This window comes from Dasypus novemcinctus, chromosome 17 (genome assembly GCF_030445035.2).
Source record: "Dasypus novemcinctus isolate mDasNov1 chromosome 17, mDasNov1.1.hap2, whole genome shotgun sequence".
Taxonomy (NCBI): domain Eukaryota; kingdom Metazoa; phylum Chordata; class Mammalia; order Cingulata; family Dasypodidae; genus Dasypus; species Dasypus novemcinctus.
The window spans coordinates 101,893,376-101,918,357 of record NC_080689.1 but is presented as its reverse complement, the minus strand read 5'-3'; the positions used below and the strand labels follow the sequence as shown (position 1 = coordinate 101,918,357).

General features: G+C 42.2%; 1 long non-coding RNA gene across 2 annotated transcripts in view; it reads right to left on the bottom strand.

Moving 5' to 3' along the window:
• Window positions 1–351: 351 nt before the first annotated feature.
• The window catches only part of LOC131273899 (uncharacterized), a 50,461-nt gene continuing 25,830 nt past the window's right edge, over window positions 352–24,982 (bottom strand). The window contains exon 3 of one of the 2 annotated variants that reach the window (XR_009181058.2): window positions 352–621. This is a non-coding gene — a long non-coding RNA (uncharacterized lncRNA). Of the gene's footprint in view, window positions 622–22,855; window positions 22,877–24,982 lie in introns of those variants that run through there. The other variant, XR_011646054.1, reaches the window with a different exon arrangement.

The window sequence follows — 24,982 nt, the reverse complement described above, 5'->3', positions numbered from 1 at the left end:
CCTTTCCCTTTCCCAATTCCCAAATGACCCACTCCCTTCCCTTCCCACACTTTCCCACTTTAACCACATCCCTCACTAGTGTGGTACATCTGTTACAATTGGTGACCACCTACTGGAGCACTGACACTAAGTGGGGATTATACTTTACATTATAGTTTAAATTCTCTCCCATACAATTTTTTAAGTATGACAAGATATATAAAGGCCTGCACCTGACACTGCAACATCATTGAGCACAATTCCAATGTCCTGAAAATGCCCCCTTATTATACCTATACCCTCTCCCTCCCCTCAGAACCTCTGGGGGCCACTGCTTCCTCATCAATGATAAATGTTCTCCCATTACTAGAATCACAATAAGTCTGTAACAGAATAACAGTCAGTCTACTGTAGTCCATCATTCATTCCCCAATTGCAAGGATTCTGGAAAGGTGATGCCCAGTCTGTCTCTGAGAGAAGGCTTAGATCCCAAGGGGCAGGCAGATGAGACTATCTTCTTGAAGTTGCAGACTCTGTTCTTTGGAATGGCTGTTGTCCATTCTCATCTCCTTGTCAGATGTCCTTGGTAAGTTCAATGAACTGGAGAGTAGGTGTTGCAAATCTCTTGAGCTTCGGAGTCCACTGGCACATAGAAATCCCAAAACTTTAAGTCTTGTGGACATAAACCTATCAGTTCTATTACTAACTATAGGCTCAAATACAATGGGCAGAAGATCCATGTGTTTGGAAACCACAACTGAGTCCAACTCTGTCACACTGGGGAGCATAAATTCCAAAGTAGGACCCAATGGCGGGGTGCCAAACTCCTCAAACGTCGACCCAGCCTATAGTGTCTGGCTGTCTGCAGAGCCCTCGGGAACCTAGCTATTTGAGGCAATTATTTACTATGGCAGTCAATCAGATCCTGCTAGGATGTGCATAAATGTAACCTCTAGCATGACCTCCCCATTCACTTTGAAGTCTCTTAACCATATAAACTCATTTGTCTTTACTCTTTCCTCCTTTCGATCAATGTCCAGTTGCATTGCTACTTGGTGCTTGGTGGTAATCCCTCGGTGCACGGGAGCCTCATCCCTGGGCATTATGTCCCATGCCAGGGGGAAGATAGTGTATTTATATGCTGAATTTGGCTAAGAGGCCACACTTAAGCAACAAGGACGCTCTCAGGAGGTAACTCTTAGGCAGCCTATAACACTAAGCTAGGTTTCAATTTCAAAAGTAAAGGTTCAAAAGCACAGTCATCAATATCAAGGGTCCATCAATGGCCCATCCTCTTTTACTAGTCACTGCCTGTATACTCAGGGGGTTCTTGCTGTCCCATTAAGGAATATGGCAGAACTGGAAATTTAATGTTCTGGTTATTGTGTGAATCTTCACCCACTGTGACAATGCCCCATGAACATTTGACCACATGCCTTACATATATGCCCCAGGTGAACCTCTTCCCATGAATCGCCCATCATTGACAGCCCACACCATTGATCCTCCCCTGCCACAGTTGGAACCCTTCTTAGATCCAACATTTATTCAAAAAATGAAGCCAATGAAATAACCAAACAGAATAAGAAAATGAAATGATAGGTTAAAAAATAAAAATTGAAAAAAATTGAAAAAAAAATTAAAAATAAAAAATTTTCATTGTGCCTTTCATCACTATAAGATCTGTTGTCTTGTATGTGCAGTGACATTTTCTTCCATTTATTCCCCAGAGTCTTATTTTCTTCACTGTACCTTCAGAGAAGCTTTAGGTTATTAAAAAAAAAAAGCCATGTACAGAAGATAGGTTTTCCCATATACCCAATATCTTCCCCCTTTTCCTGTTTCCCCCATCAATAACATTTTACATGTGGATGGTACATTTGTTACAATTGATGTACAAATATTGAAGCATTGCTACTAACCATGGTCAATGATTTACATTATGGTTTATAATTTGGACCCTACACTTTTATAAATTTTGATGACATTTAACAAGGCCTGTATGCATCACTGTAAGACCATGTGGAACAATTCCATCACCCCAAAAATGCCCCAAGTTCCACCTATTTTATTTCTCTCTTGCCTCCCCTTGGGATCTGGGCAAGCATCGTGCTTCATTCCATAAGAACGAGATTCATAGTTACTTACAACAACACTGAGTGCTTCATACACTGGCCTGTCCTCCCATTTAAGGCACTGCCTATAATCTTAAGAGACTCCTGCCACTCTGAGAACACAGCAGGACTGACTCCCCAGGAGACCACAACTTCCCTCTCATTATGTGGGTCTCCACCCTCTGATAACACATACTATGATGGGATGAACACTCACACACTCCCTAGAGGCCTGCCTCAGGTGTACCATGTCCTGCATGCTCCCCACATCCAAAACCCTAAACCAATAACTCTCCCTTCCATATTTGCCAAAATAACATTCTCAATGTTGTCATTTCAACCACATACCCACAAATCCCCAGTGTTCACCTGCTCCCTCCCCCAACCCTCCTCCCAGTTCCCTGTACAGTCCAACCCACCTTACCTTCCCCTCCCCAACCCCTCACAAACCAGCACCACTGAACCCAAGAGCCTCACTGCACCACTGTCACACCCATTCACTACAACACTAATCCCCAGAGCTCATCTGTTCCCTCCCCCAACCCTTGCCCCAGTTCCATGGACAGTGCAACCCACCCCCACCCTACCCCCTCGCAGACCAGCACCACCCATCCCAATAGCCTCACTGCACCACCATCATGCCCAGCCACTGCACAGATAGATACACCCTTCCACCTTATCATCAATTTTGCCCATAAGGGCACTGGCCCAAAACCCACTACACCATTTCTGACAGACACTTAAATTTAAGAAAGGATTAAAATAAAGTAGTCATTTATTGGCAAAGCAGCTGTGTTTCATAGATAGGGCACTGACCTTGGAGTTTCCACTCCCAGGTGTGAATCCAGCTCTGAGTCACATTAAGTTGTGAGATCTCAGGCAAGACATTGGACCTTTAATTAACCTTCCCAAGCATCTACAGTACATACTTGATATATATTAAGTCATTCATAGACAAATGTAATGGTTGATATATTCTCCTCCTCCTCAGGTGGAAAAACTGAGGTACAGAATTATACATGCAACAATGACAAAAAAACAGAAGTGAACTTCATCAGAAGTCAAAAGTTTTGTCAGTCAAAGAACATTATCAAGAAAGTGTAAAGAACCTACAGAAAAGTTGCAAATCTTATTTCTAGTATGGGTTTAAATAGCCAGTATGTATAAAAGAACACCTACAACTCAACAACAAAAAGAAAAAAAAAACAATTAAAAATGGGCAAAGGACTTGAATAGATAATTCTCCAGAAGATATATCAAGTACCAATAAGCACATGAAAAGATATTCAAAGTCATTATTCATTAGGGAAATTCCTATAGAACATACAATATCTGCAGGGTCAGCATTTGTGGATACATGGAGATTGAAATGATCTGGAAGATGTCAAGAAGACACTGCCAATTTTGGAAATTTAGGTGAATACAGAACAAATGGGAGGCACCATGGAAACCTGTCACTGAATTTTAGAACCATTTGTAGGCTGATTATTACAAGTTATTTTAGATTGCCATTAACTACAATTCTTTTCTTCTATTGTCTTTGCTATTCTTCTTACAGTAAGAAGGATGGCCCAGCAGCAGCTCATACGGTACTTGTTAATCCACAAACTCCACTCTACCCTCCTGCCCAAGGCTAGAATACTACTTGAGTAATTCATGGTTAAACAATTAGTGTGCTCACAGATACTCTGTGTCATCCAAGCTCCCAAGGAATAAATGATAGTGGAGCTTCCCAAAAACCAAGAAGATGAGGTAGCCCAACTAATGCTGAGGTGAGGTCACTATTCTTTGTCTAAGATATAAATGTTACCCTTTTTGTTTCTTTCTCTTTCCATTGACTTCAGATAAGGTTATCTAATTACGTATAATATATTTCATACATACAATTTCCTAGGAGAGGCAAGTGTCGAGTGCGGTCCTCTTCAAACTGACCCCTTCTTTAAAAGAGCATCCACAAAAGGCAGCAGATTATAAACTATGTGGTTGGGGTCTTTACCTCAGCAAAATTTTTCCCTCCACTGATTAAGAATTTTATAATCACAAAGCAAAACGGACTTGAGAGATTTATGTTCAAGCAAAGCATGTGCCCTACCACAGATGTCCCTCCACTTGCTTATGGGGTCTTCGACTTGACCACAGTTTCCCATCTGTTCTTCTAAAGCACCAAGGGAACAAAGTACCTGAGCAAACACTACACAGCATGATCCACTATGGAGTTTTCATTTCTGTAATTGGGAATGACACTAAGCAGAAGCAAAAACAGCACATATTTTGGAAGCACTCATGTTTGAGGAAATATCTGCATAAGAAAATCAGAGCATTCTTGCTGGCTTTGTCTGGAGAGTCATTCTGTTTCCATATCCCAGAAGAAATGAAGATTGGGGTATGGCTAAAGAAAAGAGAGTTTCCAGGTAAAGAACTAGGTCTTACAAGCATCAATGTTCCCTTAGATGGCATGGACTCTGTGTACAGGGACTGGGGACTGTCTATGTGCAAGTCTGAGTGGTGTGCTTGTGAATGTGGGGGCAGGGGAGGGGGTGTGAGTGTGTGTCCTGGAGAGGGACAGTGGGATGCATATCCTTGAACACACTTCTAGCCTCCACTCTACACCCAGATCCAAAATTCAAGGATTAGGAATAAAACCTGAACTTGTTCTCAGTTGAGAGGGATTGCTGTCCAGCTGCCCCTCAATACTTCCCAAGGCCTGGCAGGCTTTCTGGAGGACTTGTGTGAAGGGGCTATTGCCTGGCTTGTTCCACACACTGGCTCTCACACTCCTGCTGACATGGTTTCCTGGAATGAACCAGACCCACCACAGAATCTCTGGACCACAGGGCCCAGGGCTCCCTGCTCTTCTCAGAACCCACAGCTCCAGTGAGACAGGTCAGCCTTGTCCCCCAGACTCTACCAATGCCCCTCCCTGTGAAGTTTCCTCAGGCCATAGTTTTCCTGCACTGGGTCATTCCAACAGGCACAAATGTTTTCTTCCTTCCCCCAGCTGTCAACACTGTTCCAGAGCAAGTCTGGTTCCAAAAATTATTCTGCACTGGTTCAAGAGAAGAGACTTGGGAAGAATGAAGTGTTGAAGAGAAAGAAGAGGAAATGTGGAGCAGGTCAGAAGAAGGGAAGGGAAGTAAGTGTATATGGAATCCACTGCTTTTCTAGCTTTCTTTTTGGCATTTCAGGAAATTCAGCAAAACTGAGGGGAACACTAGGTAACTGCAATTAACTTTTTATGTGAACATGCAAGTGGAGCTGGGAACTAGCTGGTAAAAATAGGCACAGGAGGTAAAGATGCCCTGACAACTTCTACCCAGGGGACAGAAACGCTTTCCATAAAAGCCCTTTAGTTGCTTGGCCATCCATCCAATGGCTCCTTAATTTGGGCAAGAGAGCTGTAGGTGCATGTAGGGTCACTGTATACAGCTTCCTCTTCCATTAATCTGTGCCTTTCCAGATTCTAGAACTTGTGTTTGTGTTCCAGATCCTAGTATCAACAGCTACAAAGACCATGCATGAACTGAAGGTCTTTGCCAGAGCCTCAGAGGAGCTGGTGTTTGCAGACTGAAAGGCATAATTCCATGAAATGGAGAAACCTCAGTACTCAACCCCTTATACCCATTCTCTAATCAGCTGATTTAGTGAAAGTCTGGTTTTTAGTTTGACAGATTTAAAGTGAGGTTTAGAGACTTTACTTTTAATGTTAGGTATTATTATATTAAACAATATTTATCTCCTACAAGTTTTCTTAATATTTATCAAGCACTCTAAAGAGAGTTAGAACTTCCTGAATTATCCTATGTCTGTTTCCCTAGTAGCTTTCACCAAAGACACTCTCATACAACCCTCATTTAGTCATAGTGGAACAACTGTAAATGTAATACTTAATTAAGCATCTGTCCTCAGGTCAATGTTTTTCTAAACATACCTTTACTGAACTTTGTTCACTCAGCTGGAAGGGAATGTGGGAACAATATTACCCAGGGTCTAACAGTATAACTTGGACTTCCTGTCTTTTATACTTGCAAATTAATTTTGTTGGGTGCGGTCACCCCTCGGGCTGAAGTGTGGTTTGCTGGCCTGGCGAGGGGAGCGGCCGCGGTAGGCCTAATTCCACTGCCCCCATAATAGGGTGGTTGGTTGGGCCCACCGCCACCCCTGAAGGAAGCTTGGCATGGGCGCAGAGTGACCTCGGGTCTCCCCTTTTCGGCAGCCATGCTTCCACGGCTGCCCCTCCTCCCAGATGGCGCCACCCGATGCCTTGTGGGGCGGCACCCTTCTTCTTCCTTCTCCCTGCGCAGGCGCAGGGCAGAAAATTCCAGTCTGCCCTTTTCCCCTCCCCCTGACAGCAGCAACAGCCAGGCGTGGGCGGAGAAATCCAGTCTACCCTTTTCCCCTCCCCCAACAGCAGCAACAGCCAGGCGTGGGCGGGAAACTCAAGTCTGCCCTCCACCCCAGCAACAGCAGCCACCAATCCCTAAACCCTGCCCCTTCCCCCAGCAACAGCGACAGCCAATCCCTAACCACCACCCCTCCCCCGTCCAGTACCGCCCACTGACATTTCGCCGGCAACCAATCAGAACAGGGCGTGGCTTCGACCAATCAGCCTTCCCCAGCCCCTATAAAACTGTTGCCTCTCCCTCAGTAAAGTGGACTTGCGTGTTTACCTTGTCTCCGCGGTAGTTCTTCTGCCGTGCGCCCTCCAGTCCTGAGAGCCCCCGACAAGGGCCTGGCCTCCCTTGTCCCCAGTTTATCGCCTGCTTCTCCGGGCGGCCCCTTCGTCGCCGGCTTTGCCGGGTGACCCCATCAGCCGAACCGCGCAACCCCTGTGAGACCGACCCCTTGTCTGCTGCCGGACCGACCCCTCGTCCCAAGCGGGACCGACCCCTCATCCAAAGCTGGACCGACCCCTCGTCCGCAGCCAGACTCCACCTCTACCGACCGAGCAAGCCGCCGCAGTTGGGTATAAAATTAATGGCTCCATTTTCTTCTGACACAATGCACTGTCTTCAAAAACCTTGATGGGGATCTAATTTTCTTTCTATCTATTGTGCTAAACGCACAAATGATTTTTCTTTTTCTGCAAAGCCCATCAATTCTACTACACTATATATTGTCATTATATTCATTCTTATTCAGTGCTCAGTATGTACTTTCAATAAGAAACTTCAAAGCATTCCTTCTATTTACAGACAAAAATGACATCTTATGGGAAACGGACTTTGGCCCAGTGGTTAGGGCATCCGTCTACCATATGGGAGGTCTGCGGTTCAAACCCCGGGCCTCCTTGACCCGTGTGGAGCTGGCCATGTGCAGTGCTGATGTGCGCAAGGAGTGCCGTGCCACGCAAGGGTGTCCCCCGCGTGGGGGAGCCCCACGCGCAAGGAGTGCGCCCGTGAGGAAAGCTGCCCAGCGTGAAAAGAAAGAGCAGCCTGCCCAGGAATGGCACCACCCACACTTCCCATGCCGCTGACGACAACAGAAGTGGACAAAGAAACAAGACGCAGCAAATAGACACCAAGAACAGACAACCAGGGGAGGGGGGGAAATTAAATAAATAAATAAATCTTAAAAAAAAAAAAAGAAAATTTGTTTCAGGTCTCTGCTTTGGTTTTGTCTTTTCATGCACTCCAGTTATTAACATACTGGCTCTTCTGTACCTATCATTAGCTTTTGACACTTTTTCTCAAATCTTTAAACAAATTTTTATTTCTCTTGAATATTTTTTCTCTTCATCAATTTCTATTTCTTATAAGGCATTATCATTCACTGTGTTTCTTCTAGCTTGCATTACATTTTGAAGTGATTTTTCCTTCTTCTTTTCCATCTTCTTTCCACATTTCTGTCCCTTCATTTTTTATTTCTTATCTGATGTCTTTTAATACCTTCCTTTATTTTCTTAATGACTTATGCCATGTTTTTTTGAAAAACTACAACATAAAGGACACCGAAATGAAGATTTTTCATTTCATTCTATGCTGTTACTCTGCATTTATTCCTTTTTTTGCCCTCTATTACCTTTGTATGTCGATTGACATGAGTATTTTTTCTATTGGTCAATTTATATGATTTTCCCCCTTGAATTTGTAGGCAGTATTATGATTCAGAATAGCTTTCCCAACCTCACAGAGCTGTCTCTCCTGTAGTTTCTGTAAAATGCTCAAAAATATGGCAGTTTAATTCTGGGTATTTCCTGGTTCCATATTTTTCCCACTCTTAAATATAGGTCTTTGTTCTCTCTGCCTCTATTGTACCCTGTTGTTTCCATTCTGCATATGATTATTGGGTTTTTTTTTAGATTTTTTAAAATTTATTTCTCTTCCTCCCCCCTGTTGTCTGTTCTCTGTGTCTGTTTGCTGTGTGTTTTTCTTTGTCTGCTTCTGTTGTTATCAGCAGCACAGGAATCTGTGTTTTTTTGTGTGTGTGTCATCTTGCTGAGTCAGCTCTCTATGTGTGTGGTACCATTCTTGGGCAGACTGCACTTTTTTCATGCTGGGTGGCTCTCCATATTGCATGCATTCCTTGCCTGTGGGGTTCCCCTATGCTGGGGACACCCCTGCGTGGCAGGGCACTCCTTGCATGCATCAGCACTGCATGTAGGCCAGCTCACTACATGGGTCAGGAGGCCCTGGGTTTGAACCTTGGACCTCAGATGTGGTAGGCAGATGCCCTAACCATTGGGCCAAATCTGCTTCCCTTTAGTTTCTTATTACTGTTGAAACTGAAGGTAAGTTCAAGTCAATTCAAAGACGGTTATCATCAATTTGTGATGTTAAATATAAACTCCAACATAACCCTACAAATAAAATATCTAAAAAATTTCAGAAAAAGAAATAAGAATGGGAAAAAACTGTTTCACTACAAAAGATCAACTATACACAAAAGAAGGCAGGAATGGAGAAAATGAAGGGAAAAAGTATAAGATGTATAAAAAATGAATTTAAAATGCCTAAATGAATCCTGATTTTCAAAGTACTTGCTTCAAAATAAATAGATTATAAGGTGTACACCCAAGAGACTTCAGTCTTTGGACTGTCCATGTCACAGCTGGGCTTTGAATCTCAACAGTTCATTGGACTCACCCAGTACAACTAACTAGAAAATGATGGCACAATAATGATAGGTTGATGACACAACAATGGTCCCAAGAAACATAAAGAGTCTACAGTTGTAAGCAAGATATTCTCATGCATCTTGCTCTATGGGAGGAAAGCCCCCTCTCAATTAGAGGTGGAATGGGCATCCATCCCAGAATCCTCAGCACTGGGGGAATGAACTATGGACTAAAGTAGACTTACTGGTATCCTACTACAGACTTATTGTGATTCTAGCAATGGAAGATTTATATCATTGATGTGAAGGCAGTCAGTGGCCATTAGAGGTTCTGAGGGAAAGTAGAGGGAAAAACAGATGTAAAATGGGTGCATTCTTGGGACTTGGGAATTGCCCTGAATGACATTGCAATGACAGATACAGGCCATTATATATCTTCCCATAACCTATAAAATGTGTGGGAGAGAATATAAATTACAATGTTAACTATAATCCATGATTAGAGGCAATGCTCCAAAATATGTTCATCAACTGTAATGAATGTACCACACTGATGGAGGACGTTAATGTTGGAAAATGGGGGAGGTATATGGAGGGGAGCATACAGAAATCCCCTATGTTTTTTATACATAATTTATGTAATCTAAGTATCTTTTAAAAAATAAAGAAGTAGATTAAACTCACCAATCGAAATACACATATTGGCAGAATGTATTGTAAAAAATACTTCAAACACCTATGTTATTTTCAAGACACTCACTTTAGATCCAAAGAAACAAATAGTTTGGAAATTTTTAAAAGAAAAAAATGTTACATACTAAGAGTAACTAGAAGAGAGCAGGGGTGGCTAAACTACTAGCAGAATAAAATAGCCTTGTAGTCCAAAACTACAACAAAAGAAAATGGAGGACACTATATATTAAGAAAAGGGTCAATCCACCAGAAGGTATAGCAATAGACAACATATATACACAGAGCCACAAAATACATGAAACAACATTGGCAAAACTGAAAGACAAAATAGTTATACAGTAATAGTTGGAGACTTCAAAGCACCACTTTCAAGAATGAATCAACAGGAAGCAGACTTGGCCCAGTGGTTAGAGTGTCTGTCTACCACATGGGAGGTCCACGGTTCAAACCCCAGACCTCCTTGACCTGTGTGGAGTTGGCCCATGTGCAGTGCTGATGTGCACAAGGAGTGCCGTGCCACGCAGGGGAGCCCCATACGGAAAGAGTGTGCCCCATAAGGAGAGCCGCCTAGTGTGAAACAAAGTGCAGCCTGCCTAAGAATGGCACCGTTGGGGGGGTGGGGTTGAATGGGACCTCACATATATATTTTTAATGTAATATTATTACAAAGTCAATAAAAAATAAAAAAATTAAAAATTAAAAAAAAAAAAAAAAAAAGAATGGCACCGTCAACATGGAGAGCTGGCACAAGATAACTCAACAAAAGAGACACAGATTCCCATGCCGCTGAGAACAACAGAAACGGACAAAGAAGATGCAGCAAATAGACACAGAACAGACAACCCGGGGGGGGGGGGCAAGGGGAGAGAAATAAATAAATAAATAAATAAATCTTAAAAAAAGAGAGAGAGAATGAATCAGGGAAGTGGATGTGCCTTAACTGATAGAATGTCTGCCTACCATATAGGAAGTCCAGAGTTCCATAACCAGGGCCTTGAGGCCCATGTGGTGAGCTGGCCCATGCACAGTACTGCCATGTGCGAGGAGTGCTATGCCATGCATGGGTGCCCCCAGTGTAGGGGTGCCCCATGCACAAGGAGTGCACCCCTCAAGGAGAGTCACCCCACATGAAAAACACAGCCCACCCAGGAGTGCCACCACACACAAGGGAGACCTGACACAGCAATATGATGCAACCAAGAGACACAAATTCCCAGTGCCACCTGACAAGAATGCAAGCAGACACAAAAGAACACACAGCTAATGGACACAGAGAGCAGACAACTGAGGGGAAGGGGAAAGAAATTAAATAAATCTTAAAAAAAAAGAATGAGTCAATCATTAAGACAGAGTTTCAGAACAGAAAATGAGGATGTGAACAATATTAAAAACAAACTGCACCTAATATATATAGAACACCACTCAACAACAATAGAATACTCATTCTTCTAAAGTGTCCATGGATCATTTTCCAGGCTAGGCACAAGACAACAAAAATTAAAAGATAGAAATCACAAAAAATCCTCTCCTACCCCAATGGATTTATATAAAAATCAATAGAAAGAAAACTGGAATTATACGATTAAGTGGAAAATATATGACCCATTTTTAAATAACTAATGGGCTAATTTTCTGAAATCCACCTACAAAGAAAATCAGAAAATTCTTAGAGAAATTTTTTTTTTAATGTGCAAAAAACTATGGAAAGGAGCAAGACAGTACTCACTAGGAAAAATAACTATAAATTCTTATATTAAGGAAGAATCAATAACCTAATTTCATATGTTGAGGAAAGAAGAGAAAACCAAACCTAACATTAGTAGGAGGAAGGAAATAATAAAGATTATAGAGTGGAGACAAGTGAGATAAAAAATAGAAAAACAAATGAGAGGATCAATGAAACCAAACTTTGGTTCTTTGAAAAGATTAATAAAATTGACAAACCTTTATCCAGACAAGCAAAGAGAAATGAGAGAAGATGCAAATAACTATTTAAGGAATGAAAGTGGGAACATTAACAGTCACCTGGCAGAATTTAAAGGGTTATAAGAGAATACTATGAACATTCATATATCAACAAACTAGATAACCGAGAAGATATGAACAAATTCCTAAAATATAAAAATAACCTGCCTTGACACAAGAAGATATAAAAGATCTTAACAGACATATGAAAGCAAAGAGATTGAATAAATAATCAAAAACCTCCCATCAAGGAAAGGTCAAAGTCCAGATGACTTCAGGGAGAATTGTAACAAACATTCAAACAAGAATTAACACCAATCCTTCCCAAACTCTTCCAAAAAACTAAGGCTACTATTGTTCTAATACCAAACCAGATAGACACATCAAAAGACAAAGAATAACTTCCATATGAATATAGAAGCAAAAACTCCCAACAAAACACTGGCAAATCAAATCAAACTACATATATTATAAGGATTATACCCCATGGCCAAGGGTGACATATCCCCAGAATGCAGTGGTGGGTCAACCTAAGAAAATCACTCACTGTAGTAACACCACATTAAAACAAAGGAGGGAAAAACCTATGATCACTTCAATAGCACTGAGAAGGCTTCTGATGAAAGCTACCATGATTTCATAATAAAATCGCTCAGAAAAACAGAAATGAAAGGTAACAACCATAACAAGTAAATACAAAAAACTCACAGCTAACATCATAGTCAACATGAGAATGAAAGCTTGCAATGAAAGAATGAAGCCTGAGATCAAGAACAAGACAAGGATGCCCACTGTTACCACTTCTATTCAAAATTAAACTGGAAGTTCTAGCCAGGGTTATTAGGCAAAAAAAGAGAAAGGCATTCAATTCAGAAATAAAAAACTACCACTATTCTCAGATGGTATGATCCTTCATATTGAAGATCCCAAAGAATGCACAAGAAATCTACTACAGGAAATAAATTCAGAAAAGTTACAGGGTATAAGATAAACACTAAAAAAAAAATCAGTTTTGTTTTTCCATACCAGGAAAGAACAATCTGAAATGGGCATTAAACATCAATTCCAGTAGCTGCAACACCTACTCTGCAGTTCATTGGCATCACCCAGGGTAACTAACAAGGAGGCGAGGATGGACAACCACCATACCAAGGAAACAAGAGTCTACAACTGCAAGCAAGAGAGTCCCATCCATCAGCCATATAGGACTGAAGCCTCCTCTCAATTAGAGGTGGAGTAGGTATCCCCATCCCAGAATCCTTAGGATTGGGGAATAAAATATGGATGAGAGTGGACTTACTGCTATTCTACCATAGACTTATTGGTATTCCAGCAATGGAAGAAATTATATCATTGATGTGGAGACAGTGGCTGCTGGAGGTGCTGAAGGCAGAGAAAGGGAAAAAGAGGTGTAATATGGGGGCATTTTTGGAACATGGAACTGTCTTTAATGACACTGCAAAAACAGATACAGGCCACTATATATCCTAAAGAATTGAGTGAAAGTGAGTATAAAGAATATAAACTATAATCCATGCTTCATGGCAATGCTCCAAATGTGTTCAATTGCAATGAATGTACCACATTAATGAAAGAAGTTGTTAATGTGGGGAAGGGTGGGAGGTGTTTGGAATGGGGCATTTAGAAATCCTTTCTATTTTTTGTGTAACATTTTCTGTAATCTAAGTATATTTGAAAAAATAAAAACTGTCTTACATAAAATTTCATTCACTATAGACTCTAAAAGAATAAAATAATAAAATACCTGATAATGAATTTAAATAAAGAGATGAATGGCTCATACACTGAAAACTCCAAAGCACTTAATTAAATCTGACCTAATTAATTTTAATTAATGATGACCTAAATAAATGACAAGATATATGTCCTTTTTTTCAGATTTAATATTGTTACAATATTAGTACTATCTGAAGTAATCTACAGATTAAATACAATACCTATCAAAATCTCCACAAACTTTTTTTAGGAATGGAAAAAGATCCTCAAATTCATATGGAATAGCAAGGCACCAACTAGTCGAAACAATCTTTCAGAAGTCTCTAACTATATAATAAGCACACACAACCAAGATATCATCCCAAATTATACAACATAATGTAGACCAACTAGTCAAAACAATCTTTCAGAAGTCTCTAACTATATAATAAGCACACACAACCAAGATATCATCCCAAATTATACAACATAATGTAGAAAGAACAAGAAAAATCTCATCTATTCTCCAGGGGAAAAAACAATCAGCCAATACAGTCCCAAATGAACCAGAGAAGGAATTATCTGACAAAGCAGTCTCTGCTCAATGAGAAAGGTAAATCCTCCTGGAATGAAAGAAAAGATAGTTCTCAACAAAGAAACATAAATAACAAAAATGTAAAAGGAAACTTTAGACCTATATATAAAATATCCAAAATTCAAGGAAAACTAACAAGATGGTGGCAGAGTAAGGAGTTCCTAGAGTCAGTTCCTGCTACAGGGCAGTTAGTAATCACACAACACTATCTAAAGCACCTGTTTGGGGACTCCAGGAAGCCAGAAGAGTATCCTGCAGCATCCTTGAAAGAATGGAAGGAAGGAGACTGCCCATCTGCAGAAAAGATTCAAAAGTAGAGCACACCATGCCCTGGAGGCCAGTGCCCATCCTCCACTGGAGGCACAAGCTACCTCAGGAGGTATTCCGCAGGTGGAATTGGAAGCTCCATTTCCCAAAAATGGGCAGGAAGATAAGACTGGACACCAGCTTCAGCTATTGATTAGTAATTTCGGCAGGTGAAAGTATAATCCTCAGAATGGCTAAAATTTGAACCTATCCAAGTCAGAAGATTTTGGTATCCACCATGTTAACCCCACCCCAGGCACAAGGGAGGCAGATGGACTGAACATCCCAGTGCTGGTAGGGACCAACTTCTTTCCATCCAGATCAGATTGCAGCTCTAGCCCAAGCCCCAGCCCTGCCTCCAGCATGGAGAAAGTTGGAGGGAACTTTGCCAGCCTCTCTGGAAAAATACAGGCCACACAATTGATGCCAGTTATCTCCTACACTGGTGGTGCAAGCCATCTAAGGAGCTCTTCTGTGGCTGGAATTGGAAACTCTATTTCCCAAAAACAGGGAAGGAAGAGATGCTTGGTCACCAATTTCATCTACTAATTAGTAAATTCAGCAGGCTGAAGTACAACCCTAAAAACAGCTAAAGTTTTCACCTATCCAAGTCAGAAAGAGGACAGTAGATATCACTTGACTTTGCCCCGAGCATGAGATGAAGCTGGGCTACCTGAAAATCAAAGTGCTGGTAGAGACCAGCTTTTTTCACCCAGATTAGCCTGCAGGCCTAGCCCAGGCTTCAGCCCCACCTCTAGCAGAGAGCAAGCAGATGGAGCCTGCACCACCCTCTCCAGGTAACTGCAGGTACATTCAGTGAGGAGACTGAATAGTGGGAACTCTACTGGGGCAACTACAGTCATGTTGGACATGCATGGCATAGATTATTGCCCACACCTGCAGTTCCATCTCCCCTAGGCAGGGGAGAAAAGGACTTGAAGCTTAATCAGCCACTCTGGGTGACCACAATTGAGGCCTGCAAAACTTGGATTATTACACACAGCTGTGGATTTGTCCCAACACCTGGCAAAGGAGAAAGTTGGGAGAAGCTTCATCAGTCCCTGGGGAAATGAGGGCAGCCTGAGCCTCCACAGCTCACAGCACCAACTATATCCTTGGCTCCTACTGCACAATCAACAAGGGAGAAAGGGCAGGAAGCCCTAGACTAAAGAGAAAGAATGCATCCAGAATAAATACTTCTAACAAGTCAGATGTGGAAACACCAACAAAAAAACTACAATCCACACCAAGGAACAGAAAGACACAGCCCAGTTGAAGGAACAAAATAGGCCTCCAGATGACATAAAGGAGGTGAGACAACTAATCATAGATGTTCAAACAAATCTTAACAAATTCAATGAGATGGCTAAAAAGATTAAGGATATTAAGAAGACATTGGATGAGCACAAAGAAGAATTTGAAAGAATACATAGAAAAAGAGAAGATCTTATCAGAATGAAAGGAACAATAAATGAATTTAAAAACACACATGAATCATATAATAACAGATTTCAGGAGACAGAAGGATTGGTGAGCTTGAAGAAATGGCCTTTGAAATAAAACAGACAAAAGAACAGATGAAGAAAAGAATGGAAAAAATTGAACAAGGTCTCAAGGAACTAAATGATAGGAAGAGATATGCAAACAGTGACATGGGTGTCCCAGAAGAAGAAGAGAAGAGAAGAGAAAAAAGGCAGAAGGAATATTTGAAGAAATAATGGTAGAAAATTAACCAACCCTATTGAAGGACATGGATATCCACATTCAAGAAGCACAACATATGAATAAATCTCCCATATGAATAAATCCCATATGAATATGAAATCCCATATGAAACTCCCATATGAATAAATCCAAATAGACCAACTCAGATACATATTAATCAGAATGTCAAATGCCAAAGATGAAGAAAGAATTCTGAGAGCAGCAAGAGAAGAGCAACACAAAATATATAAGGGATACCCAATAAGATTAAATGCCAATTTCTCATCAGAAACCATGGAGGCAAGAAGACAGTGGTATTATATATTTAAGATACTGCAGGAGAAAAACTGCCAGAGAAGAATCTTACACCTGGCAAGATTGTCTTTAAAAATTGAGGGTGAGTTTACAATATTCACAGATAAAAAGAAAAGGAGAGAACTTATAACCAAGAGACCAGCTTTGCAGTAAAGGTTAGGGTGTGTTATAGCCTGTAAAGAAAAAACAGGAAAGAGAGGTTTGGAAGAGAGTCTAAAAATGAAGATTATATCAGTCAAAGTAACTGAAAATCTAAAAACAGTGGTAAAAATAAAATATGACAGATAAAACCCCAACACTTACAAATAAACTTAACCAACATTCTAAAGCACTTGTATTCAGAAAACCACACCTCATTGCTAAAAGAAATTTAAAAAAGACCTATATATTTGGAAGAACATTCCATTCTCATTAATTGGAACACTACATGTCACTAAGATGTCAATTCTACTCAAATTGATATAAAGATTCAGTGCATTCCTGATAAAAATTCCACCAGCATTTTAAAAATAAATGGAAATTTATTTGGAAGGGTAAGGGGTCCTGAAAAGCCAGAAACATCTTAAAATAGAAAAGCAAAGTGGGAGGACTCTCACTTCTGGACTTTAAACTATATTACCTAGCTACAGTGGTTAAAAACAGCATGGTATTGGCATAAAGACAGACTCAGAGACCGATAGAACTAAATTGATGGTTTCAGAAACAGACCCTCACATCTAAGGTCAAGAGATTTCTGACTAGCCTGCCAAACCCATCCAGGGCAGGCAGACAGTCCATTCAACAAATGGTGCTGGGAGAACTGGATATCCATAGTTAAATGAAGGAAAAAGTATCCCTACCTGACAACTTATACAAAAATTAACTCAAAATGGAACAAAAACTTAAATATAAATTCAAGAACCATAAGGCTTTTAAAAGAAGATGTAGGAAAATATCTTCAAAACCTGGTGGTTGGTGGTGGATTCTTTTTTTTTTTTTTAATACTTTTTTAAAATTAAAGTTAATAGAGCACAAAGAACGTTACATTAAAAAACATCAGAGGTTCTCATATAATCCACTCCCCATGCCCCAACCCCATCATTTTTGTAAATTGTATTTTTTGAAGATATATACATCACAAAAAATGTTACACTAAAAATTGTACTCCCCACACCCCCTACCCCACTCCTCCCACACCAACAACCTCCCCCATCATTGTGGCACACTCATCACACTGGGTGAACACATTTTGGAGCACAGCTGCAGGTGGTGGATTCTTTTTTTTTTTTTTTTTTGTCCTTATAGGTCAATGAATATTTATTGAATAAATCTTAAGATGAAGTGTTTTTCATCCTCTCAAACCACCCTATTACTTTGTTTGTTCATAAACAATACCATTTATCTAAAATGTACAATCAATGGCATTTGGTATAATCACAGAGTTATGCATTCATCACTTCAATCAATATTAGAGTATTCTCATTACACCAAAAAAAGAAAAACAAAAAACAAACCACTGTCTTACCTATATGTTAGCTCTACTAATTAATCCTGTGATGTACTTTCTTTTTTTTATTGACTTTGTAATAATATTACATTAAAAATATATATATATGAGGTCCCATTCAACCCCACCACCCCCACCCCACCTCTCATCCCCCAGCAACACTCATTCCCATCATCATGACACATCCATTGCATTTGGTAAGTACATCTTTGGGCACCTCTGCACCTCATGGTCAATGGTCCACATCATGGCCCATACTCGCCCCCATTCCATCCAGTGGGCCCTGTGAGGATTTACAATGTCTGGTGATTGCCCCTGAAGCACCATCCAGGGCAGCTCCATGTCCCAAAGACGCCTCCACCTCTCATCTCTTCCTGCCTTTCCCCATACCCATCAGCCACCATGTCCACTTTTCCCAATCCCAATGCCACCTTTTCTATGTGGACATTGGTTGTGTCCATTGCACCTCTATGTCAAGAGGAGGCTCAGATTCCACATGGATGCTGGATGCAATCCTCCCACTTTCAGTTGTAATCACTCTAGGCTCCATGGTGTGGTGGTTGTCCTTCTTCAACTCCATCTTAGCTGAGTGTGGTGAGTCCAATAAATCAGATTGTAGGTGCTAGAGTCTGTTGAGGCTCAGGACCTGGCTATCACATTGTCAGTCCAGAGATTCAAATCCCCTAAATATATCTTAAACCCCAACACTAACTGCAACTCCAGGACATTAGCATGAAAGTCTTATGAAGAGAGATCCCATCTAAGTCCTGATTCATCACACATAAACACCAGTTCCAAAGAGGGGCCATCTGACCTGGTAGTTAACCCCATCTGCCATGACCATAACTCCCATGGGTCTCTTTAGCCCTCAAAGGAACCAATACCTGGGGGTTGTATCTGCTTTATCTGTCTCTCAGACTCTGCTCAGTTGTGCATAAGGGGAATCCTTCTGACAGCCTCCAGACTCTTTTTTAGAGACTCATAGCCATATAAACTCATTTCTCCTATTTTCCCCTTACATTAGGTCAAACAGCATTTTAAAGTCATGTTATTTTATGTAGACAGGGATATTCTGCTGATCTGCATTGAACCTTCCGTATGAGGTCATTTTCCAGTTGCATCATCAGTTGGTAGTTGATAGAGGTCCCTCGGTGCCAGGGAGGCTCATCCCCGGGTGTCATGTCCCACACTGTGGGGAAGGCATTGCATTTACATGCTGAGTTTGGCTTCGAGACTGGCCACATTTGAGTAACATGAAGGCTGACAGGAGGAAATTCCCAGGCACAATGCTGCTCTAGGCGTTGTTCTTATTTTGGGCTTATCAGCTCACAAGCATAGTCATTAGCATCAGGGGCTCACTGTTGAACCCTCATTCCCTCCCGGTCCCCACCGCTGCACCTGGGAGACTGTCGCTGCTCCCCTAGGGACCACGACAGAGCACCACTGGCCAGGAACCCAGTACCCCCCCTGCTGTGGTTTTTAATTGTTGCCACTATGAGTATATCCAAACATTACCATGCACCCTGGACATATGTTCTGTACAGCTCCCTGTCAGCCATATATCACCTGTCAATGGTATCCTATACCAGTATTCCTCCATTGCCATTGTTGAACCACTCTGTGATCCAGAACTCCCTGAAATTTGAAGCCCAATATAATGTCAGGGTCCCTTACTAGGAAATGGCATATAGCGATGGGTTTAAAGGTTAGATATAGAATACGTGTTGACTTGGAAAAAATTCTACATCCTATCTTTTTCTTTTTTCTTTTTCCCCTAATTATTGAACTTCTCTTCACAGGAGCCCTAGACCACAGCAATGCAGATATATAATATACAGCACTCCCATACATCCACCACAAAACCTTTTCCCTTCCACAGTGATACTCTTACACCCTATTCACATCATATATACTTAACATGATGTACAGAGTCTGAGACAATAGCTTTCAAACAAGGTGACATCTGTGCTTACATTGTGGTGCATACTTTAGGATACACAGTTTTTTAAATTCTTAGTTATTCTATGTTTTACATTATGGTTTACATTATCAGTCTGTCATCTCCTATATGTTATGGTGTAATATTACATGTTTTATATCCATCCTTGTGTACTCTTACGAAACTCCTCTCTTACCCCCCCTTTACCTTGGTTCCACACATTTAACGTCCATTTTCCCTTCCACCTTGGTGCCCACAGTGACAGCCAACCTCCATTTCCCGAGGAGCCACTTCCAGAGATAGATGGAATAGTGTTCAGGGCCTAACTTGCTCGACTGCCCCAATGCCCTGGGAGCCACCCTTTCTCTTGAGGGATACAGTTCCCTCTATTTGATGGCATTAGTCCTCCCCAGGATGTGGGTCCACCCCCACTCTCACTACTTGGGTTTCTACCCCATGGTATCACCCACTCTGGCAGAATGAGCATTTAGACATTCCCCAGGAGCCCATCCTGCATCAGACCCTCCCCTCCGAGCATTCTAAACAGGTAACCCACTTTATTATATTTTGATATGATTTTCTTGGCATTTTACTCTTCACCAACACCTGACACTCTCCTGTGTTCGTATGCTACCTCTCCCTCCCCCCACTTTTGGGCAATATTACCCATCCGCCCATCCCCAGTCACCCTCAAACCCGCAAAGCCCCAACCAAAGGCAACCCCTTGCCCCCATTTTATCTCTTCTTTGTGTTCATACTTACCACCATCTCGTCTTAAATTCCACCCCTGCAGACATCGGCTCACATCCTTCCTCCACCCTCCGATTCTTAAAGGAGCTAAGAGCAGTGCTGAGATGGACTACTGATGTTTAATGTACATAAAAGTTTTAATTAACCCTACTGTAAAAGGGTGGAAATACAGAGAGTTGATGGTAATATATTATAGTGAGTTACAGTTGGTGTATAAATGGGAATGTGGCTGAAAAGTGTAGTCTAGGGATGTATATGTCAATTCACAGGAAGCTAGAGAATATTCTAGGGAATGAATAACACAGTAAACCCGGAGGTGGATGAAAATTGTGGTTGATGGTACAGATGCAAGAGTGTCCTTTGTGAACTAGAGAAGATACACATCTGCAGATATACATAATGCAGGGTGGTGGGAATTTGGAGAAGCATAAAAAATATACAACTGGAATGACCTATGGACTGTGGTTAACAGTAATAATGTACCATTTATGCATGTATGCCTAGGATGTACTGTTTATGGAAAAAGTGTGCCAAATGTAAGCTATGGACCTGGTAATAATCTGATGATATCATCACATAATTTGTAACAAATGTGCCACCACAGTGTGGTGTATTGTTATAAGGGAATTCTGCACATGTGTATGATTGTTTTGTAAGCTTACAACTTTGTCATAAAAAAATGTAAAAAGTAATAATAGGGTATGTTGGAGGAATAACATACCAAATGAAAGATAAGGACTGTAGTTAGTGAGATTTTGACAATATTCTTTCATAATTTGAACAAATGTCTCATAACAATGCAAGGTGTTAGTGTTGGGTTAATGTATGGGACCCCTGTATGATGTTATGCATGTTTGTTTTGTAAGTTCACAACTTTTACTATATACATTGTTTATGCCTGTAAATGTATAAATCATATAAAAAATAAAAGAGTGGGTTAGGGGAAAAATACACCAAATGTAAGATACTTTGGTTAGTAGTAATATTTTGATGATGCTCTTTATTCATTAGTTATAAATGATTCACAACAATGCTAGGCACTGATGACAGAGTGAAGTATGAGAGCCCCATATGATGTTATATATGTTTGTTTTGCAATAGTGTTTTCACAACTATTACTATACACTTATTGTTTATATATTTTGTGTATAAGTGATATACTTCAATAAATTTAAAAAAAAAAAGAATTCCACAAGTCAACCAGCATATCTGTAGGCTTGGTTTCCTACCATCTTCCAACCTTGGGGTCACCCTGATGAATACACATCCCTTCCCCCACTACTCCTCTGTGGGCCAACTGCTGGCTCCAGTGCCTTCTTCCCATCTGATCAAGCCCTTCAGAAAACACAAGTGGCAGCACTGCCTCAGCCCCAGGCACCCCCAGCCGACCCACATTTGGGTCCTGCAACCCCACCCCAAAGTGTAAAGACCCCTTTCACCCTAAGTTCCTGGTGGGCAGCCTCATGGAGTCATCAGCACTGACCATTCTTTCCAGTTTGTGAACCTGGCAGCTCCCACCTCAACCTCTCCTCAAGGCCAGATACCCATGAGTAGCACCAGTTAGCTTTGGGGGGTTGATACCCACAAGTTCCACCTTGGGCACCCATGCCAGGCTCCAGTGGGCCTGTGGGTCCATCCCCCCATATTGTCCTCTGGCACAGCCAATGCCTCTGGCTTTGCAGCTGCCACCAACAGGCCCTGTGCTGTGACAAATTTCAATCCCAACATGAGGCAGTGATGCTCAACATTTGGCAGCACCCCCCAGCCAGCTCCAGGTCGGGGGTTTCAGTAGGATGTAAGAGCTCTGGGAACCAAGTGAAGGTCACAAATCTGTGCTAAAGCATTCAAGCACTAAGTGTAAGAGCAGAAACGAGTGGGGCCCCACACCACAAACTACTATGGGGTAAGCTTGGGCCTGAAGCCCTGGGGCTTGGGGCCAGAGCACCCCTATAGCCATTGTGGCAGCTGGCGCCCCTGAGAGGAACCCTGTGTTTGGAGGCATTAATGCCCCTACTAGCTGCCTGACACCCAGGGGCCTGCCCCAGCAGGGTCCCCTTACTTCTTCTGGTGGAGGCCCAGCACCTCTCAGAGCCATACTGGATTTACATGCACATCCATCCCAACCTTTATTCCCACCAATCCACCAGGAGCAGCCTTGTCTTCAGGGTTCTGTCATCACGAGGCAGGGCTTTGCATGAGACAGAAATGTAGGCCCTCAGCCCATTCACTTCTCTCTAGGTGGGGCTCCACCATCTCAGGGTCTAAAAGGAGAATACTGGTGTGAGGAGTGGAACCTCAAGCAGCCTTAGGAAGCAGATGGGGCTCAAGCAACTGGGCTCCCATCTACCACACAGGAGGTCCAGGGTTTGATGCCCAGGGCCCCCTGGTGAAGGCAAATTGGCCCATGTGGCAAGCTGGCACATGTGGAGTGCTGCCCCACACAGGGGAGCTGCACCATGCAGGAGTGCTGGCCCACATGGAGAGCTGGCGCAGCAAGACGATGCAACAAAAAGAGATATAGAGGAGATACAATAAGAGATAAAGCAAATCCGGGAGCTGAGGTGGCACAAGAAAATGATCAACCCTCTCACACTCTGGAAGGTCCCAGAATTGGTTCCCAGAGCTGCCTAATGAGAATACAAGCAGACACAGAAGGACACACAACAAATGGACACAGAGAGCAAAAATGGAGGGGGGGCAGAAATAAATAAAATTAAAAATAAAAAAAAGCCTTGTCCACAGGCTGGATCTGAGGTTGCCAAGTTTAAATGTGTCACACAAATCAACCCCTGTTCTCTTCACTTCTAGAGCCAGCTGGAGCCCCAAAGATAAAGGTTTCCATTTCCTCTGCATTCCCTGCAGGTTTGTTCCTGAAGTTGGGGGTTTCGGTTGTCATCTAGTAGGATCCCAGCAGCCAGATTACTCAGGCAGGAGAGGAGGCCTTGGCCTGTCTGCTCCAGACATAGAGCTGGCTGAGCCCACTGCTGCCACAGGTGCCTCCTGCCCTGCCCATCTTCCTTTTCAGGCTTCCAGATGTTTTATAAATAAAACCTGATTCTTTTTCTTTTCCATAATATATCTCTGATCTGTAAATCAACTACAGAGAAGCCATTGACTGGCACAATTGGAGAGGGATGAAGCCAGGCTTAACTCTTTGAAGTTTCTGATGTCCCAGGTAACGGGGTGGGGAAAGCAGCAAAATAAATGAAACCTGAGTATGAAGCCTGACACATAAATATTAAAAATGTGTTTGGACTTTAAGGTCTGGGAGTCCAATATATAGTGGATCCAAGGAAAGGATAGATGGGGTGCCCAGGGTAAAAATGACCTGGGGAAGGGAATGGTAGATGGGGAGCAGAAGGTGAAGAGGCCCCTTCTCCTCCCCTGAAGAGGGGGAGACACAGGTGGAGGCCCAAGACAGTGGGCCCAGGGAAGGGGACTCTGACTATGGAACGGGCTGCATCATCACTTGTACATACAATAAAACACAAGTGATACACCCAGTGTTTTGAAGCTGGTAATTTTTTTGCTTTTAATTAAGGTTTAGACAAATCACAGCTCACCTAGAGAGTGTGGGCCTGGCATCAAGGCACTAGGACCAGAGTGAACAAGAGATGAAAATTCACCTCTGCTCTGTAAACAGTGAAATGCATATGCCTAAGATATGAAATATTCTTGGACAATTTGCCTTAAAAAAAAAAAAAAAAGCATAGGACCGGACAACCAGCAAGATGGTGGCAGAGTGAGGAGCTCCTAGAGTCAGCTCCTGCTACAGGACAGTTAGTAAACACCATGAGCTATCTGGAGCTAGCTAAGTACCTGTTTAGGGGCCCAGGGAACCAGAAGAGCATCCTGCAACATCCTGAAGGAATGGAAGGAGGAGTCTGCCCATGTACAGAGAAGACTTTTAAGTAGAGCACATTACACCCCGGAGGCCGGTGCCCATCCTCCACTGGTGGCACAATGTACCTCAGGAGCTATTCCATGATTGGAATTGAAAGCTACACTTCCCAAAAATGGGGAGGGAAAAGGTAGTTGGGCATCAACTTCAGCTACTGATGAGTAAATTCAGAGGGCTACAGTATATAATCCTAAGAACAGCTAAAGTTTGAACCTGACTAAGTCAGAAAGAGGTTGGGAGCTGCCATCAAGGGGAAGCAGCACAGAATAAAAATCCCAGGGCTAGTAGGGACCAGCCCCTTTCCATCCAGATCAGACTGCAGCTCTAGCATAGGACCCAGCCTCATCTCCAGCAGGGAGGAAGTTGGGAGACCTGCATTAGCCTCTTCAGAAATTACCAACCAAGTTGCAGACACCACTGAATATCCTACTATAGCAGCACAAGCCACCCCAAGAGCTATCCTGTG